The 21,320-nt window shown below is 34.9% G+C and overlaps 1 long non-coding RNA gene across 7 annotated transcripts in view; it reads left to right on the top strand.

Annotated features, from left to right (window-relative positions):
* LOC140632712 (uncharacterized) overlaps window positions 1-21,320 on the top strand; it is a 141,893-nt gene that overhangs the window by 28,321 nt on the left and 92,252 nt on the right. For 5 of the 7 annotated variants that reach the window (XR_012030361.1, XR_012030363.1, XR_012030360.1 and 2 more), the window contains exons 3-4: window positions 2,000-2,068; window positions 4,003-4,138. This is a non-coding gene — a long non-coding RNA (uncharacterized lncRNA). Of the gene's footprint in view, window positions 1-1,999; window positions 2,069-4,002; window positions 4,139-9,295; window positions 9,540-21,320 lie in introns of those variants that run through there. The other 2 variants (XR_012030362.1, XR_012030364.1) reach the window with 2 other exon arrangements.

The following is a 21,320-nucleotide window of genomic DNA, read 5'->3' as shown; positions in this document are numbered from 1 at the left end:
TGCTTCTTTATAGCTTTAGAATAAATGTTTGATTATTATTCTCTTACAAATATCAAGTGGGAGTATAAGTATTGACATTCCATGCATAATAATCAACGTAATATCTATTTTATGAAGGTACAGTGCTTAATTAAGTTTGATCCAAGAGGGTCACCTTGAGAAAATAATGACAAGTCGAAGTGCCAGTGCTATTTTGTTTAAAAATAAGTTTCTTACTGGTTTATACTTTTTATAGTACTATTACTAGTATACATACCTTTACATGTTAACAAAATGTTTATTTTACCCTCATTTTTTAATGAGATTTTTAGGGGTTTTGTTGTTCAAGTCTTGTAAAAGAAATTTATTTAATAGATATTCAAAATAACATCGGATTCTATAAAGGAAAAAAAAACAGCAAGAAAGGAAAAAGGAAAACCACAAATAATTTCCCAGTATCTTCTAAAGCCCACCTTTCTCTTGAAAATGACCTTTTACTGTGGCAGTATTCCCTTATGAGTTATGTATCTGGTGGTAAGTTTGATGGTTTTGCTTGAACTATGGTTTGGCTACCTTGGAGCTACTTATATCTAAAGCCTATTTTTTTGGACAGTAAAGAGCAAAGCTTAATGTCATGCTGTCACGAAACCAGTAGGCCGCTCAGCCCAATGCTCTGAGACCATGGTTTAGTACTCCCATTGTCTACTGCTTCCTAATAAATGTCTTTGTATTGCAAGGTTAGGTTTTATAGATTTATTTGGTTAATCTATGTTGTTAAATAGGGAAGGCTACAATAAGCTTTTTTTTTTTTTTTTTTTTGATTGCCCCTCATCAAACCCCATCCCTTAATTGGCTTAGGGTTTATCTAGAACTTAAAATTATTACTCTCTTCATTTTGTAAATGATCAAATGACCATTTAGAAATATAATTATCTAATAACATACAGTAACTAAATTAGGGCAGCTTTAACCCACCCTAAGATTGTCTCGAAAACATCAATGATTTAATTCAGTCAGTCTGTGAGTAAATCAGTCCAATAGATATTAACCAAGAGGCACTATTGTAAAAAAAGATGAGAGATACATAAGATTAATGGATTCTCTGCAAAATATTCAAATGCATGAATATCTCAGAATTAGTCTGGTTTTATCACTGTATATATCAATTTAGACAACTTTTATTACCTTACCTTAAAGTGACTTAAATCCTGAAGGGTAGAAGAAAAGAACTAAAATATTTATCCCCTTTCCCCCGTATCTTTTCTTGTATCTATAATGAGAAAATTTAATTATTACCTTAAAGTGTTTATTTCAAATATCCTTGCTTCAAATTTTCTGTTTTGAATTCCAACGACGTCTTTTTTTTTTTTTTTTATGATTATCACAAAACAGGAAAGTTTGGAGTATGCAGTTGTATACTAAGTCAACCAGAAAGAATGTAACATTGGAGGTTTTATGTTTTCATCTTTGTAACTTTAATTTTCCATCAATCTTTAAGATTTTAGCTTTAAAAACCTTGTCACAGGGGGAAAATTCAATATCTGCTTCTTTGGCTCTCATGTTTTACCACAAATTCTAGCTACATGAGGGAAGACCAAGAGACAAGATAAAATCAACAACTTGCACACATAAGCAACAGAAGGCAAATGGAAGCAAATTATGAAAACTGGGAGAGCATTGGAGATAGAGATACTAATTGTCAGCTCACCCACTGATAACTAGCACTACTTTATTTTTGCCTGGAGAGAATGAAATCTATTTTCCATCATATTTTATATACTATTCATGTACATTAAATACTTTTCTTGGTCAAGATTATCTTATTTGAGTTTCACTACACACGGAATTATGTGTCAGTGTTTCCATTTACCAGCTGTGGAAACCAACATTCAGAGAAATCTAGTAACTTACCCCAGGAAGCAGAGCTGGGAAAATGTAGAGCTTAGCTTATTCCGGACATCTCTTACTCATTCTTGAACTTTCAAACATATCTCACTCTCTTGTTCTACTCTTCACATAGGGAGTGAACCTACCTACCTGAAGTTAGTGCTCCATTGAAAATATAAATTTAAATGGAAGAATGTTTCAGGTAAAAGTACAGAAGCTGTTGTATAGTTTCACTTTATAAATACCTGTAAAGGGATCCCTGGGTGGCGCAGCGGTTTGGCGCCTGCCTTTGGCCCAGGGCGCGATCCTGGAGACCCGGGATCGAATCCCACGTCGGGCTCCCGGTGCATGGAGCCTACTTCTCCCTCTGCCTGTGTCTCTGCCTCTCTCTCTTTCTCTCTCTGTGACTATCATAAATTTAAAATAAAATAAAATAAATAAATAAATACCTGTAAAGGATAAAGGAAACTATGTATTAAAAATATTAACTCCCTGAGGGGGGAAAAAGTATTATATATGCTTTTAACGTAGTAACAACCCAAGAAAGTCCTTATTTAGAGAAGAACCTTACTTGAATTAAATGTGCTGTACTTTTAGAAATGGTTCTTTATTCACAATATAAAAATGATGTTCATATTTTAGTTCATATATAACATGAATAAGGAGAGATGTCGGGACTGAGTCGGGCCTTGTGATTCCTTTCCCCCACCCAAATGGATTCGTACTCTAGGCCATTTAATTTTTGCAGATCTGTTCAAATTTCAGTTATTTCTCAAGTTAAAGAAAATACTAATGTATTTCATTTTTATTTTTTTCCTGAATATGTTTGTGTTATCTTTTTTGTGCAATAATGAATCATTTTTTGACACATTCTAATATTTCTTTCTCACAAGCCTTTCCTTTTTCTCAGTTCTACATAATGAAATCGTCACTGACTCCATTGGCATTCATTTCTACTCTGATTTGTATGAAGGGATTTTAGACTGAAGTTTTAACCTGTCAACAACTAGAGGGGATTGCTATGATCTTGTCACAGTCTATTTGTTTTACACTGCTTCTCTTTCCTCTCCACACATTCTTTCGATGTAATTTCATGTGAAAATATGGTTAAGGGCTGCTTTACTTATTTTTCAAGATCATCAATGGAAATATTAACTCTGACAGGAAGGCTCTACACCACCCTACCAGATACCTGCCCTTGTAAGTTTATTATCTACTATAATTCATTTTCAAAATCTGCCAGTCATTTTTATGAAGTATTATACACATTTTGCTTTAAGAACCTCCTATTAATTTTGCTATTAATCTTTAAGCTGTTCTATTATTTGACACAAATATAAGAAGGGGAGAAAGTAGCTGTCCTGCTTCATGATCGGACTTGACTTCTAGGACTCAAACAGATGCCTTTCCTATGCAATGCAGGTCTTGTTGGGACATTTTCAAGGACCACAAAATAGTTGTATCTTGTGTCAAATGTAGATAAAATTTTGTGTTTTATGCCTATTATCCATATTCTATTTTCATAGTTAGATAATATTTACTTTAAAGAAAACTGAAGAGTTTTTAAACACTTTAAAAACGTAAGATTAATGTAAAATATCAATAGATTTTTCTTTCTGAGAAGATATTCAAAAGTCATTATTGGCAAACTTCCAAATACAAAATAACTAATGGATTTTTATGACAATGTTTATCATATTAATTATATATTTACTGCTCTTTAGTGCATACTTGTTTTACATGTGTCTGTTGCCAATGTCTGTGTATGGTATAAATTTGCAAAAAAGTGATGCCAAGTTCTAGTGAGGCTCTGAAAGTAGCAAATGATTATGGAGGATCCTTCTCTGGAAGGATTTTATAATCAAATAGAATGTTGGAGTTGGAAATAATCAAAGATTTAATTTAGGCCAAATTATTTTTTGCATAAGAGGAAACATCTCCAACAGTGAAGTAACTTTAATATAGTTTTAAATGTCATATCTCAGACTAGAATTCAGCTTTTTAGATATCCAGAACTTTGTTGTGCACCATAAAAATTGTTTAAAGGGAAAAGCCTATGTATTATTTTTCTCTTGCTGCATTACAGATAAGCACAAACTTGGCAATTTTAAACAACTTTTATTTATTATCTCACAGTTCTTGAGTCGGACACCTGAACACGACTTCACTGTCTCCTCTGCTCAGGGTTTCAAAAGGTTATAATCGGGCTATCTGCCAGGTTTTGGAGGCTCAATTAAGGAAGAATATGCTTCAAAGATCATTCAGGTTGTTGGTAGGTGTCATTTTCTCATGAATGTATAGCTGAAGGCACTGGCTTTCCACGGGTCCTCAGCTGGAGGCCACTCTTCAGGTCATAGAGGCTACTAAAAGTTCATAGAGGCCACATGAGTGGGCATCCTTGGCATGACTCCTTATATCATCAAACCATAAAGGGTATTGTTTCACCTTAAGGAAGTCCCTGTCCCTCTCTTAAGGGTTTTCATCTGATTAAGTCAGCCCAGCACAAAATAATCTGCATTTTTATTATCTCTAATAGAACTGATTGGGGAATTTCATCACTTTGGCACTATCGCTTCACCTTTGTCATATTCTTTTAGCTAGAAGCAAATCACAGATCCAACCTATACATAAGGGAAGGGATTATAAAAGGCATGAACACTAGGGAATGGATATCATGAGAGATCACCCTAGCGTATGTCCACCACAGCTTGCCATCTTAGATCTGAGCCACAGAGAAGCAATCTGCTGAAATCATGGCACATGCAAACCATCAGAAAGCATACCTAAACATTCATACTTTCTCCCAGTAATTCAAGAAGTTTTATTTTTTTTACATCTATATGCCTGCTCTAAAACATTGAACTCAATCAACCTTATTTATAATTTCATCTTCTCTTCGTCTTAAAAATTTCAGATAAATTGTTTTCCTCTTCCTTTCCTATCTCTCCCTCAAGTGGGTTAGACATTTAAATATATTTTATATCAGTCCTATGCAATAGAAATATAATGCAAGCCACACATGTAATCACATTAAAAAGTAAAAAATGTGAAAGTAATTTTTGTAATATATTGTATTTAACTCAACATATTGAATATATAGTCACCTTGATATGCACACAATATAAATATGTTTAGGAAAAATTTATATTCTCCCTATCGAATCCTCAAACTCTGGTGCACATTTTACGTTTATGGCATTTGGACTTTACTCAGTGCTCAACAGATACATGAACATTTCTTACCTTATTGACCAGTATAGCTCTGTTATAAACATCCTTAGAAAACATCCCCTTCCAGTCATGGCCCTATTGATTTGTTCTCTTTGTCTATTCTATAAAATGTTTCTTTCTTCCAACAGCTTCTACTTCTTAATCTATCAGTTACTCTTTTTATCCTTGTTCATCTTCCACCCTTACAAATCTATCATCGTTGCACTTGTTAATATCTTCATGTTGCAAAACAAAAATGGAATCTTTTTCTTACTAAAACTCTCATCAGCTTGTCACGTGGTTGAGATCTTATTTCCTATAGCTTCTTTCTCTTTAAATAATGCATCAGCACTCTTGCCTGGTTTCATCTGTCCATCTCTGATAACTTCTTGATCCTGTCCTTGGTGATATTAAATGAGATCCCCAGAAACTCTTCTTCTTCTCTACAACACTCCTGCTTCCAATATTTCCCATGGCAACAGATGGCACACTTATTGGCTCAGGTGTTTATATGATTGTATCACTCTCTCTATATATTTTATATACTTTTTAATTCCAGAAAAAAAATTGATTTTTAGGGCACCTCAGTGGTGCAGTCAGTTAAGCGTCTTCCTTCAGCTCAGGTTGTGATCTCACGGTCCTGGGACTGAGCCCCTCATAGAGGTCCCTGCTCAGTAGGGATATAGCTTCTCCCTCTCCCTCTGCCTGCTGCTCCATCTTCTCATTCTCTCTCTCTCTCTCTCTCTCTCTCTCAAATAAGTAAAATATTTTTTAAAAATTATTGTTTCTATTTGTCAAGAATTATTCTAGACAATAAAAAAAATACAACTAAGGACTGCTAAAGATTGCTTTCCTGTGCTTATGCCAAAAATAGTAAGAGAAATAATTGTATATATCCTATAATGATAATCTACTGTAATGATATAGACATAATACAATAATAATACGATTTCATGTAAAGATAAATGCTAACTAAAATTAAAAAAAGATATCAGTATGGGACTGATTAAGAATTGGAATTATATAGTTTCACCAAAAAATCCAGATTGTCTGTATATACATATATTTTTATATATGATACATATATGTGTTTAAATATTCATAGGTATACAAATATACTCATATATGTATATGTCTGTATGACAAACTCTAGCCACTGCTTGTCTGAAAAAACTCTTTCATTCAATTCTTAATTATAATTTTGCTGGGCATAGTATTCTTGGTTGAAATATTTTCTTTTCAGCACTTGGAATATATCATGCCACTGTCTTATAGCCTTCAGATTTTCTGAAAAAAAAAAATCAGCTGATAGTCTAATGGAGAGTCCCTTATACACAAAAAATTGTTTTCTTTCTTGCTGCTTTTAGGATTCTCTTTAACTTTTAACATTTTACTTTTCGTATTTTTAAAATGTATTTATTTACTTGAGAAAGCATGAGTAGGATGGGGGAAGAACAGAGGAAGAGAGGTAGAGAGAATCCTAAACTGTCTCCATCACTGATCTCATGACCCTGAGATCATCACCTGAGCCCAAATCAAGAATCAGATGCCTAACCACCTGAGGTGCCTCTAGCTTTTAACATTTTAATTATAGTGTATTTTGGAGTGGATGTGTCTTACTTGGGTTTTTGTGTTTCCTGGGTGTGGTCATCTGTTTCCTTCCCGAAGTTACAGAAGTTTTCAGTCATTATTTTGAAAACCAGTGTTCTGTACATTTCTTCCCATCTTCATCTCTTGGGACCCCTTTAATATGATATCTTATTCTGCTTGATATTGCTTCATAGGTCCTTTAAGCTATATTCCTTTTTTTTTAATTCTGTTTTTCTTTCACTGCTCTGTTTGGGTGAGCTCCATTACCCTGTTTTCTAGGTCAGTGATCTGTTCTTCTCCTTCTTCTAGTCTGCTGTTGAACCCCACTAGTGTAGTTTTCTGTTCAATCACTGTATTCTTCCACTCTGTGACTCCTTTTAGTACTTTCCTATATTTTTTACATCAGCTGAAATTCTGTGTTCATCCATTCTATTGCTGAGTTCGCTGACCATCTTTATGACCATTAATTTGAACTCTATCAGGTAGATGACCTATTTCCATTTCATTAAAGTCTTTCTTTGACCTTTTGTCAAAATCTTTCATATGGAACTTATTTTTTGTCTTATTTTTCCTGACTCTGCATTTGTTGCTACGTATTAGATGAAACAGCTACCTCCCCCAGGCTTTTTTTTTTTTTCTCCCCCAGGCTTGAAGTAGTAGCAGTGTGTAGCAGATGAAACTTATTGCTCAATTTTGCCCTAGCTCTTTGTTGTTTCTTGAACTTTTGTGATTGTGTAAGTAGCATGGCTTGTTTTTGATGGTTCCTAGTTACTGAGAGTATGCCAAGACCTGCAAGTCTTCCGAAGGGAGTGATCTCAGTCAGCACCTAGTTTCAGGGTGATTGAAAGCCATATCCTCGGGCAGAAGCTTTTAAAGTATGTTAATAGATCTAGTCTTTTGGGTCTGCAATAATAAACCCTGCTGATGTCCTAAAACAGGAGATCAGGAATTGTCTGCAAGGAAACTGTTATAAAAATTGGGGCTTCAGATGATTGTATAAGCTCTTTTTTGGGAAGTAGGAATGAAGCTAATGGAGGGCTCAAATGGTTTCATCCTGTGTGTGTTTCCTGAGAATGGCTCTGTAGCCTTTACAGTGTGGCATGTAAAGGCTTCCTGCCCGGAAGTCCTGAAGTCTTTCTTTAGCTTTAAACTTCAAGACAAGTAGATAGGCCTTTCTCACAGGTACATTAAAGGTATCTTATCGTCACTCTCTGTATAATTTCCTGAATGTGGTCCCTACCTAGAACTGTCTTCCTCAATTGTTATGATCCCATGCAGCCAGAAATGCAAGTTCCTCTAGCTGTCAAGGCAAGTGATACTGTGCCATGCCTTATGTGGACTGCACCCACCCACCAGTTTTAGCAAGGCTACAGAGAGTGCTGAGGAGGGGGCACATCCGTGCCTTTTGTGATAAAAGGGGAAGGGTACTTGGGCCAGGTCACACCTTCAGGTTTAGTGATACAGAGGAAGAGGGCTGGATGCGGGGCATGCCCATAGTTTAGTGAGGCTTTGTCTGCATGCACTCACCTGCATTAACAAGGTAGAGGGAGAATGCAAGAATGGTACTTCCCAGCGCCTTCATCCCCAGAGAAAGTCTCCACTGGTTCTTGCCCCTTGGGCAGGCACTTTAAGATTAGCAGCTAAGTGTCCTTCAGGTAGAAGCCAGTTCCCTCTCAAGCCATTGCCTTTGCACAAGACCCTGCGATGAATGAGTCTGCATGCAAGCTCCTCAAAAGAAGTATCTCAGATCCACAAAGCCTACTAGATCCCTTAGATGTAAACCCCATTGGTTTCCAAACCCCTGTTTTGGGGGCCTCACACTGGGCATCCCAGCCCTTGAGAGCTGCACTAAAGAAACAAGGCCCCCAAAACATGAATGTGTCCCATTTATCCCTCGTGGAGAAATCTGTTTAGCTAATGTTCAGTTCTTTTTCAGTGGGGATTATTTCAATGTAACTATAGAGTTGGTGTGTCTGTGAGTGCAGGTGAGTTTGGGGTTTTCTTACACTGCCATCTTGAATCACTTCTCCATATCTTTTTTGATTGGTGAATTTAATTCACTTACATTTGAAGTAATCAGAAAACTGAAAGGACTTACTATTGTCATTTGTTGTTTTCTATTTTGTACTTCTTTTGTTTCTATTTTTCTCTCTTCCTGTCTTCCTTTGTGATTTGTGAAATTTTTTGTAATGATATTCTTTGTTTTTTCTCTTCCTTTTTCTAATTGTCATAAGTTTTCCTTTGTCATTACCACAAGGTTTACATAAAACTTTTTATTTTTTTATTTTTTAAAGATGTTTTATTTATTTATTCATGAGAGACCCACACACAGAGAGAGAAAGAGGCAGAGACACAGGCAGAGGGAGAAGCAGGTTCCATGCAGGGAGCCCGACATGGGACTCGATCCCAGGTCTCCAGGATCAGGCCCTGGGCTGAAGTTGGCACTAAGCCACTGAGCCATCCAGGCTGCCCTACATAAAACTTTTTATAGTTATAACAGTGTCTTACTGTTAAGAACTTAACTACAATCACAGGCAAGAAAAAAATCTACAATTTTATTCCCTCTCCCCTGACTTTTTAATTAATGTCAGAATTTACTTCCTTTTTTTTTTTTTTTTTTTTTTCCACAGAGAACAAGAGTGTGAGCAGGAGAGGAGCAAGAGAGGGAAGGGAAGCTTAAGAAGGCTTCATGCTCACTGCAGAGCCCCACGTGGAACTTGATCTCACAACCCTGAGATCATGACCTGAGTCAAAATCAAGAGTCAGAAGCTTAACCAATTGAGCCACACAGATGCCCCAGTTATATTCTTAGTAATTCTGTCTTTTAACTTTTATACTAGGGATAAAAATAATATACTCACTACCCTTACATTATTAATAGCATTCTGAATTTGACTAAATATTTTTACCTTTCATAGCTTACTTGTTGCTATCTAGCATCATTTTGTTTCAATGTGAAGAATTCTTTGTATTATTTCTTATAAGTGGTGATGAATTCCCTTTGTTTGTCCTTTAGGCTTCATGAATCTTGTTGTCCTTTTCCCTCTTTGATATGGGAAATTTCAACCAGCATTTCCTTAAATTAGCCTTCTATTCTTTATCTTTTTCTTCTCCTGCTACTACTCACCTGGTGTATACACTGGTGCACTTAATCATGGTCTATAAATCCCATAGACTTTCATTTATTTTTTATAATTTTCTTCTTTTTATTTCTCTAACTGGATAATTTCAAAGCACCTGTCAAGAATTTACTGACTTCTTCTATTTGATGGAATCTGCTGTTGAAATTTTCTGTTGAATTTTGCATATCAGTCATTGCACTCTTTAGCTCCAGAAATTTCTTTGTTCTTTTTTTATTAATGATTTCTCTTTGCTAAAATTTTCATCTTGTTTAGGTTTTATCGTCCTGATTTCATTTAGTCATCGTTTTTTTTTTTCTTGTGGTTTACTAGAATTCCTTAAAATAAAGGTACTAATCCTCCCCCAACCTCCCAGGAAGGTAGTTCAATAAGTAAAGCTCTTCTGATATTTTATTTATTTTGCTCATTTGGTGGCATCATGCTCCCCTGGCACCTCTTTATATTTGTATAGTTGCATTGATGTCATCAGATTTGAAGGATCAATCACCAATACTAATCTTCTTGGTAGAGGTAGACTGGCTTTGAAAAAGAAATCCCTTCACCAGTCAGCCCAAGCCAGAGATTCTGGGTCAATTAGTTAGCAAAGTTTATGGAAATGCAGGTTTAGCATAGGAGTCCACAAGCTGTTGGTCATGATGCTGAGGTCCATGTGCATGCTGATGTCTTTATATTGTATTTCCCTCTTTTTTTTCAGGAACTACATATTGTAACTGAAAAAATATTACTCTATTTCTTATCTTCCTTCTTACATTGAAATCATTATTTTATAATTATAATTTCTAATTTATTATCTTACATGCTTATAGATATGAAGTTCAGTAATGAAAATATTTTAGGTTTTTGTTTTGTTTCATTTCTGTAAGAGAGCAGGAGGGAAGGGCCGAGGGAAAGAGAAAGAGAATCCTAAGCAGGCTTCACACCCAGCTTGGAGCCCCACATAGGGCTTGACCTTGGGACCCTGATATCATGACCTGAGCCAAAACCAACACTCAGCTAAATGGGCCACCCAGGCACTTGATAAGTATTATTGTCTGCATTTGTTTCCTGGCCATTATTATTTTTTCATTCTGTGATTATTACCAGAATGGGAGGGAAGCAGAGAAGGAAAATGTTACAAATGACCATTTCTGGGTGTCAAATTATGATATAGGTATCTCATATGTCTCATATATATATGTATATATGAGAATGGTCTGGTAGTAGAGAGGTGGCCCTAGGCTTTACACTACACTGCCCCAAGCCAGATAAGTAGAGCTATGAAAAACTATCCAGTCAGAAGGACAAAAAGAGCTAAGGCCCTGACAAAGGAACTAACTGGCTATAATAAGACATAAAGAACATGTAGTATGATAGGAATGTGGACAGTGAGGCAGATTGTCTCAAGATCCTAAGAAATTGCATTATGTACAGTTTTGTAGACCATAGTCAGCAGGTTGTTATTACTCTAATTATAAATGAGGCAAGTGGTTACATGAGGGAATTTTTTAAAAAGTTATATGATCTCATTCTCATTATGCCAGAAACTTTGTAATCCTCCTTTAAGCCAAATCCTGCCATTTTTTCCTTCTAAAATTAAGAGAGATAATGTGACATATTACCCAAAGGTGCTTCAAAGAATAACTTATTGCCCAAACACTGATACTCCTGTTATCAAATATTTACTTAACTTGCAACAACATTGAAGTTTTTGTTAAAAGAAAGCTTTCCTGGAACATAGCCATGTTTATTCATGTATGTATTGCATGGTTGCTTTCATGCTACAATGGCAGATTTGAGTAGTTGCAATGGAAACTATGTAGGTCAATAAAGCTTAAAACATTTTGTATCTGACAAAAAAAAAAAAAACACTTGAGGGATGCCTGGGTGGCTCAGCGGTTTAGCGCTTGCCTTGGCCCAGGGCATGGACTTGGAGACCCAGGTTTGAGACCCGCGTCAGGCTCCCTGCATGGAGCCTGCTTCTCCCTCTTCCTGTGTCTCTGCCTCTCTCTCTCTCTCTCTCTCTGCTTCTCATGAATAGATAAATAAAATCTTAAAAAAAAAATACTTGAAACAGAAAAATATTAAGCCAAAATTTGCTTATTGGAAAGAATTAATAAGTTAACAACACTTTGAGAAAGACTGATCGCAAATAAAATAGAAAACATAATTAAGGAATAAAAAAGGTAGATTTAACTATCAAAAAATACATATATTTAAAAATAATATATTAGGGGTATCACTTTTTGACAAGAAAATTAATATAAAAACATAAAATGAACATGAAATAAAGTTATCATAAAAGTGCCAAGAAAAAATACCCCTGAATGTTTTTATTTCTATTTAGAAATAAATGTTGATTACCTTCCCTTAAATAAAAACAAAACAAAACAAAACAAACAAACAAACAAACAAAAAACAGGCCCAGATAGCTTTAGAGAGTATAAATAAAGGATGTACTTTCAAAGTCTTGTTAGGACAATATAAAAAAGAGAAAAAGGGGTAAAAAAAGGACAAGGACACTAACATACACACATACCCCACAAAATCATTTGTGAACTGGTAACAATTTTATGGTGTGGTAACTAAGCACAAGATCATAATGTTTGCTAGATGTATCTTAAGTTGAAAACATCTGGGTATATTGCCTACTATTTTTCATTATCTGTTTGAAAAATGTTGAGTAATGTTTCCATTAAGCATACTTGAGAGACAACAATCCTTCTCACAGATGATTTCAACTTCTAATCAATCTCTCTTACATTCATTTTTCAGTTCTGAGCAAGACATTGCTAATGCTACATATTCTAGAATTCTCTCCCCTCTGAATGATTAGAATAGCCTTTAGTCTGGAGAGGATTTATTATATGTTTTTTAGTAGACTTCCTTGAATTCAGCCTGCTTTTGAAAGGGGTGGCACAACTTCTTAAACTTTTTAGAATATCTTTTATAGTAACATATCCTTATTGTAAATTCATGGAACTTAATGCAGTGTAGTCAGTGGATTTAATAAATTCTCAGATTTTACATGCCTGAAAATTAACACCAAGAAACAAAGAGGATTATGGTAACTTTTTCACCATTTTGTTATTAAGTGGTTTTTGTTACTGGTAGTTATTCTGACCTCTCTGACAGGAATGTCAAGGGAAATGTTTTATTAATGATTGAAGAGCATTTTAAATGTGAAGTGCCACATAAATACTAAATTATTCTTGACATAAGGAACTAGACTATACCAGCTGTCCTGGCCATAAATGTCAGATCACGGGATTATTTCTGGAAAACAGCTACTGTCTAATCCCTGTCACTTCAGCCTTTTGAAGGAGCTAAAGGTACATGTTTTACTGTTAGTAAAATTTAATAAACTCTACTGCTTTCTGTTATATTAGAATACTTAATAAGATCACAAAAATTCATTAATAATCAGGGAAGAAAGACCTCACTTGGAAAAAGAAATGGCATGAAATTCCAAAAATAGAACAAAAAATGTTTGTAAAATATCATAATATGAAGAGACTAATGAATTATGTTTAAAGAAATGCATACTTAATTATAAGAAGAATAAAGGGGATGGATTGGGAGTTGTGATTTTACATGACACACCCACAGGTGGCTCTCTCCAGAAATAAAAGGAATTTTATCCAATAGGCTTAATGACTGAAACTATTGTAAATATGATGTTTTCAAAACATAATAGTCATATTTCCATTAGCAGATAATAAGGCAAACAGAATCTCCATAAATAACAAAAACAACCAACCCAAGCAAAATCAATATGAAGGCACTGAGCTGTAATTTATAATGATTTTAAAGAATTAGTTGAATGTAAGAAAAGAGAGTCCATAAGATGGTGATGTCGAAAATATTTTCTTCTAGTATCTGAAGCTACTTTAAAATATTTTTATGGAAAGAAAGAAAAAAATAGACTAACATTTATATCTTATACTAAAAGTTTAATACTTTTGTCACTTTCCTAAATACAGGCATACCTTGGAGATACTGTGGGTTTGGTTCCAGACAATCACAATAAAAAGAATATTGCAACAAAACTAGTCACAGTTTTTGTTTCCTAGCACATATGAAATTTGTATTTGTACTATAGTCTATGAAGTGTATAATAGTACTGTTCAAAAGATACATATATGTATAAGATATATAAACTTTTAGTATAAGTCATAAATGATAGTGTATTTGTATTTGTTTTTTAAGTAAGCTCTATACCCAACACAGGGTTTGAACTACAACCCCAAGATCAAGCATCACATGTTCTACTGACAGGGCCTCTCTGTAAACCTAAAATCACTCCAAAGTAAAAAGTTTATTTTTTAATTTTTTTAATTTTTTTTTAATTTTTATTTATTTATGATAGTCACACACAGAGAGAGAGAGGCAGAGACATAGGCAGAGGGAGAAGCAGGCTCCATGCACCAGGAGCCCGACGTGGGATTCGATCCCAGTTCTCCAGAATCGCTCCCTGGGCCAAAGGCAGGTGCTAAACCGCTGCACCACCCAGGGTTCCCGAAAGTAAAAAGTTCAAACAAAAAAAAACGTTAGTGTAAAGTTAAGAATGTTGCTAATTTGAGTAACATGGAAGTTGAGGAAAAAATGAAAAAAAGACTATCATTATATATATGAAAGTTATAAATGTTACAAGAGATATCCAAGAGTATCATGGCAGAGTGAGAATTCATTACCCTCCACAACATAAAATCCTCCTAAAACAATAGTTTTAAGTACTAAATTAAAAAGAAAGTAGAGGAGGGAAAAAAAAAAAAATCAACAATGTTTTGGAAACTTCATAAGCAGTGTGTGAGTTACTAAACCTAAAACGCAGAATATTAAACCAGTTGTGACAAGCTGAAGAGCAATTGGATTTGTGGGACTGAACCCTCATAAGTTTCTGGAATTGGCTGTAACAAATAAACCCAGAAGTGGATATGAACTTGATGTGGTTAACAGGAAGATTAATTTATCTGAACGGAAGTTACACCCACCCTTCAGCTACTCCATTCCACTCAGCCTGGAGACCATTACACCTTCTCTATTACTGAAAAGTAAACACTGTACTGGAGGGCGATAAAAGGGTATGGACTGCAGTTAACAGGTATGGTTGGAAAGAAAGTCTACATATCAAATATGAATATTGGGACCCACCAGTTTCTTTCCCTGCTGGAATTCTATAATTTTTCAATGCTGTTAGCAAGGCATATATTCTTCCAAACTGGAAAATCTTACCAGCTTAAAAGAAGTAACTAAAAATTCTGACATTAAAAATTCCCCAGTGGGGATCCCTGGGTGGCTCAGAGGTTTAGCGCCTGCCTTCGGCCCAGGGCGTGATCCTGGAGTCCCAGGATCCAGTCCCATATAGGGCTCCCTGCATGGAGTCTGCTTCTCCCTCTGCCTGTGTCTCTGGCTCTCTCTCTCTGTGTATCTCATGAAAAATAAATAAAATCTTAAAAAAAACAACAGTAGGAAAAGAACAGAATCTGGGAAGATAACTATAATGGGTAGCTTCTGAGCATTTAAAGAAGGTACAGCATTAATCAACAAGTGGATGCTATAAAAAGCAACTTCTTTTTGTCTTCTTTTAGAAGACAAAAAAGAATTCAACAGAGAATTAAATAGAATTAAAAATCAAAGTAGAACAAAAACAAATGAAATGGAAATTATCGAAAGGTGACAAAAAAAAAAGTCAGACAACCTATCTGCCAAGTATACACAGAAATAAGTTCTAGAAAGAGATGAAAGAGAATATGGAGGTGAGGAGTTCCCAAAGCCAAAGAAAGGACACTTGACAAGGCACAGAGAATGCCAGTGAATGAGTCAGTGTAGACCCATAGTGCAGCATAAAACTAGCAGCACAATTCAATGAGTTTATTGCCCTCTCCATCCGTATACTTCCCCCTTCTCCTTCCAAGGCAGCCCACCATACCTAATTATCTCTTACTTTCTAGAAACTCATTCTTAGTCTCTTTTTTCTGCTTCTTCCACCTCTTGTTTTGTTTTATTTTGTCTTGTTTCTGTCGAAGTGTTCCAGGACTTATGACTCCCATCTTTTCTCTTTTTATACTTTCATTTCCCTTGGTGTACTTTTCCAGTTTTATGGGTTTAATCTATACGCTAACTTCCAAAATTAATTTACGGTACTGGCCTTTGTCTCAGTTTTAGCTTCCCAAGATTGTCTACTTAGTATCTCAAATCAACATATGTAAAAATGAACTGATAATTTTCTTCCTCAACTCAGTCTGCTCCTGCTAAGCCATCCCTATCTTATTTGATGGCAACTCTGTCTTTCCAAGTGTTCACCACAAAAACCATGATTTCATGCTTGAACCATCATTTTTACTTTTCACAACCAATGCCTTGGAAAATCCTTTTTGCTTACATTTAAAATACATCCAGATCTGAGTACTTATCATCCCAATTGCTGTCTCTGGGTCTGTTCCCCCATTCCTTCTTTTCTGTGATCTTATCACTGTTGTTCCTTCTCCTTCACTGGGAGCCCAACATCCTATTTTCAATGAAGCAACCAGATTAAAATTTTTTTAAGACTGCTGATTTCTATGCTCACAATCCTGCAGTGATTTGTCATTCCACTCATAGGAAAAAAACAAAGTTCTTAAAATAGTCTATAAGGTCTTCATGATCTAGTCATGTATGTCCTCCTTCACAGCATCCCCTACTAATAGGCTTCTCATTCCAGGTAAGCCAAGTTCCTTGCTTAAATCCTCCAGATCCAATAGAAACATGTTCCAGCCAAAGGGACTTTATGCTCACCATTTTCTCCATGTAGAATGCTTTCACCAACATATTTGCATGGCAAATCCCTTTATTTCATTCACATCTTTGCTCAAGTGTTCCCTTCATGTAGATATTGCAACGCCTGGTATCATATTTAAAACATATTCTCTTTTTCCTCTAAGCAACTCCAGATATTCTTTTTCCTGCCCCACTTTTTACTTTGACCATGGCATTTATCAGCTTCTGATATTCTTTTTAAATTTATTTGGTTATTATATTTATAGTTTATATTCTTCTCTTCAATGTAAACTCCTTACAAGGAGGCATTTCATCTATTTTCATTGAACAATGGATCTCAAATGATTAAAAAATTGTCTAGCATATAATAGGCACTTACTGGAAACTTCAAAAAAAGGAAGTACTGCTAGACATATTCATTTAAGTATTATAATATAACTACTGAGTAGCGATCTAAAAATTTGCCATGTATCTTTCAAGAGAATCAAAGGATGAAAAATGAGAGGGTATGATAGAGAAATCGGAAAGGTAGGCTAAACTCATTTCTTACAAATGAATACAAGTACATAATGACTAAAATATAGAACAAATGAATATCAGCATAAGCATGTAATTTTGAGATAGAAAAAAACCTCCCAAATACTAAAAATTCAACCAGAAGTGTTGAAAGTCACAGCCTGAAGGCGATGGGAAGTGAGTTCCTTCTGGATGGAGCAGGCTGTTATTTTGCATTCCAATCCTTATATAACTCAAATATAGTTAACTGTGCAAAGGTAACTTTGGAACATTAATTTTAAGAACTGTTTCCGCTAAATACAAGAATGAAAATTAATATTATAATTTTCTAACACATATGGGGTCAGGGATGAAGAGATGCCAATTCAAGTGAGTTAAATTTCCATCTTTCATAGTAGGGATCAATACTCTCTTATAGAACCTATAAATAAAAAAAATGGTGGTATTATATCATATAAATTTTTGGAGCCAATTCTCAAACTGAAATAGAAACTTAAAATATACCTTGAAGAATAGGGCAGAGAATAAGGCTTTCACATGTACCATTGTTTGTCATTCCTAAACTGCTCTGTACTATTTGATATCTAATATGTTCTTTAAAAGTATGGACTCAATAATGTTAAAATAGAAATGTCTTTATATCTCACTTCACTTTTTTTCAGCCATTTTGGATTAAATCTTCTTCCCTGTGTCTTAATTTTCAAGTCTAGGAAAAATTTAATTTTCATTACTCATACTTTGATGATTTCCCTTCAAGTGAATTCCAATCTTCTGAGCATATAGACTCTCCAGTCTGCTCTGATTACATAGATAATTGTGGTAAGGGAAGTGATAGCAAGGAATAAGTGTATTTCATCACAAGGTATGGAGGATGACACCACCTATTTCTATGTTGTTTCCTTTAAGAGCTCCTTGAAGGAGTTTTAGGAACTTTAGGAGTTTAGTCAAAAATCTGAGAGAAAAAAAAAAAAAAACTGAGAAAAAAAACCCCACAAAATTCCCATGACTTTTATTACACATATATCATACATATACAGTATTTGAAGGCTAGGATAAAGAAATATTGTGACCCACATCCATTATTTTTGGATTCTAGTCTTTGTAGTTTTATGTACATTTGTGAGAAGAGGTGAGAAAAAATAGAAATTGACCCATATCATTAATTTACATTTCAGTATGCAGTTTCTATACTATTTATTTTACTTTTTACGAAATCTGCTCTTGTGCAATTCATGCTTCCATGGAAAGGCATACCTTCAAAATTTCTTCCTAGCTCTAGAGATGACTTTAAAGTTCTGACCAAGTCACTCTTGTGTTTGGATAGAGCAATTTTCTATCTGGATACTGTAATGGTTTTGAAGCAAACCTAGATGTTCTAATCTATATACTCTCCTTTTTTTCATATCTTTCATAAATTTCATGACATTTATGAAAACTGTTAGTACCAATGCTTATCAAGTATTAATATTTGAAAGGGATATAGAAGTGCTAAATGTCCAAATTATTTTAACCTCTGTGTCTCAATTTCTTTATCTGTAAAGTGGGATAACAGTACCTATCAAATACAAATATTGTGAGGATGAAATGAGTCAATACATCTGGGATGCTTAGAATAGCATCTGGGTTATTGTTAGTACTAGCTATGTATTTCTCCTCAGTATCATTTTTTTTTTTTGGCTTTATTCCTGTAAAGACAGGTGTTGGCTCCCTGAATCTTAGTGAATTCCCAAGTTCTAAACCTTCAAGATCTGTCTGTGTATCTTTCATCTGGTATCTTACAGATGGAGGGAAAACAATGTTTTTATACAATAAATCAACTAAGTGTAGTAATGGCATTATTACATTTTACTTTTGGAAAAATAAGGAACTGTGTAGAAGATAGATTCATTGCTAAGTGGTAAATTGAGCAGAGAAACAGTGGCTGAAAAACTCTTTAATTAATGTATGTAAAATAGAGGATTTCAACTAAGGATGCCACTAAGAGAATATAAAGAAAGAGCTTAGATGCCAAAAACAATTCAAGTCAAAATTGATAGCTCTTTAGAGAATATGTGATTCTCAAATTCTATTTCCATTAACCTGAGAAAGGAATATAAGAAGAAATGGACATGGTGAAGGAGAGTAAACGTTATTGTTTGAATTGAATGTGGAAGTTCTAAACAGAGAAATCCAAAAATAGTTGAGACACAACAAGATAAGGATTTAGCTAAATTTAAGATTAAATCCTGGGTAACAAGTTTTAAATAGATGCCAGAGATGGGTCAGGTACCAGTATATTTTAGTTGGCATAAGGCACTGCATTTACTGTGATGGATAGATAACTGGGTATATGGCAACCTGTTCCATTGCTATATAACACACCACAAAACTTAATGGCTTAAAGGAAAAAATTTTAAAAACTGTTTTCTATCCTATTTCTATGTGTTGCTTAGGATCAGCTGGGCAGTTCTTGCTTGTTGCCTCTCATAGTGAATGCAGTTGAAGAGAAGTTGAAACTAGAGTCATTTTTAAGATTGACATGGCAGGAAAATCAAGATGTCTCATTCACATTGCTGAGAGTCCGTTCTGTTTGCTGGCTGGGAACCCAGCTAGAGTTTATCATACTTCATCCCCACATAGCCTCCTAACATCTCTTGAGCTTCTCAGAATAGTTGGGTCCTAAACATATATGTTTTAAGAGATAGAAAGCAATAGTAGCCTCCACCCAGAAGATAGAAGCATTTCCTCCACGTTCTGTGAATAAAAGCAGTCCAAAAGCTTGCCCATATTCAAGGAGAGGTGTCTCTTCACTGGATGAATGTCAAAAAAACTCAGGATAAACCTTATTTCATCACACAGTCTTAAAATGAAAATGATTATAAGACACTTAGCTTTGGGCTTACCCTCTTTTCCCCACATTTTCAAAAATTTTTTGTTATCACAGATTTATTATTAACTTTTTATTTACTTGAGGAAAAAAAGAAGGTAAAATGACATTGACTAGAATGGATGAAGAGACGATCTGGAACAGGGAGCAATGCCATGGCCTCTTAGTGGACACCAGAGTGTGGCCGCAGACAGTGAGAAGACAAAGAGATGATTAGGTTAGCCCTGGGAGAAAGACAAAAGTGACACATTTGAGATGACTTCCTATTTATTTTGAATTTTCTTCACCTCCACTACTTAACCTCTTACATCATTAGCTGGGAGGAAATATAATGTATAAAAGGTTAAGCTTGTGGGCTGTCTATGACATCTAATGACCTGGCGTTAATTACAGGTCCTCCCCACCAAAGGCTAGGTTGTACAAAATACTTTAAGCCTATTTTCTTCTCTGTAAATAACATCTATCTATGTTTGCTTTTTATAATCGGTTCTATTTCTCATTTCATACTTTAAATCAGATTCTCTGTAAATAAACTCTTACAGGCAAATGTTTCTCCCTAAAGTTTCATAGTGCAGAGTTTAGCCTGGATCTGTATCTTCTGATTCCTGGATTGGATTACTGCCTATACATTGCTTTTATCCAGACTTTTTAAAACTTCATATTGTCACCTTTAATTTGCTAAGTCACCTGCAAAATTGGTGGCTTAAAAACACTGTTGTAGCTAAATTCTTCCGTGATCAGTATCAAGACTCTCAAGTTAAAGCCGTACTTGGCCTTCACTGACACTCTCCTGGCCAACACCACTGAAATTCATTAGTAGATGCTGTGCCTTTGGCAAAAGTTCTGCATGTATTTAGATATCAAGCAACATGTTTACTACTTCAAGGCAATGTAATCAGGTTACCATGGAGCTGGAAAAGGACAGTCAGCATTAAATCACAGAAGATTTCAAACTCACAGGCCTATAATCCTGGGTATAGTGTATTGCCATCTTGGATAAATGGCTAAATAAAATTTTATAATGGTTCTCATTTTCAACAGAAAGGGAAATTCATTGCAAATTGTAGTCTCTTTCCTCAACAGCTTCCACAGTTTATGAAAGTACTGGCAATAAGACATGGCAAAATAACAATTGGCAGAAAAGTTTTAATTAAATTAACATACCAATCTTCCAAAGCTTGAATTATTTAAATTACTAACAGCACTCTATGGATGTGACAAAGCAGCAAATAAGACCCTGAATAAAACAGAATGGTTTAACAGTAATTATTTTGCCTTTTAAAATGCTTTATCAGTGAATATTTAAATGGAGAATCTAATTATTTGAGAAGGTTATAGGTGACATTTTAGTAATCAGTGCCTAACATGGAAAATGACCTTGAGTTTATCCTAATTAAG

This window comes from Canis lupus, chromosome 4 (assembly GCF_048164855.1).
Source record: "Canis lupus baileyi chromosome 4, mCanLup2.hap1, whole genome shotgun sequence".
Taxonomy (NCBI): domain Eukaryota; kingdom Metazoa; phylum Chordata; class Mammalia; order Carnivora; family Canidae; genus Canis; species Canis lupus.
The sequence above is the reverse complement of the archived record's forward strand: the minus strand, read 5'-3'. Positions and strand labels throughout refer to the sequence as shown.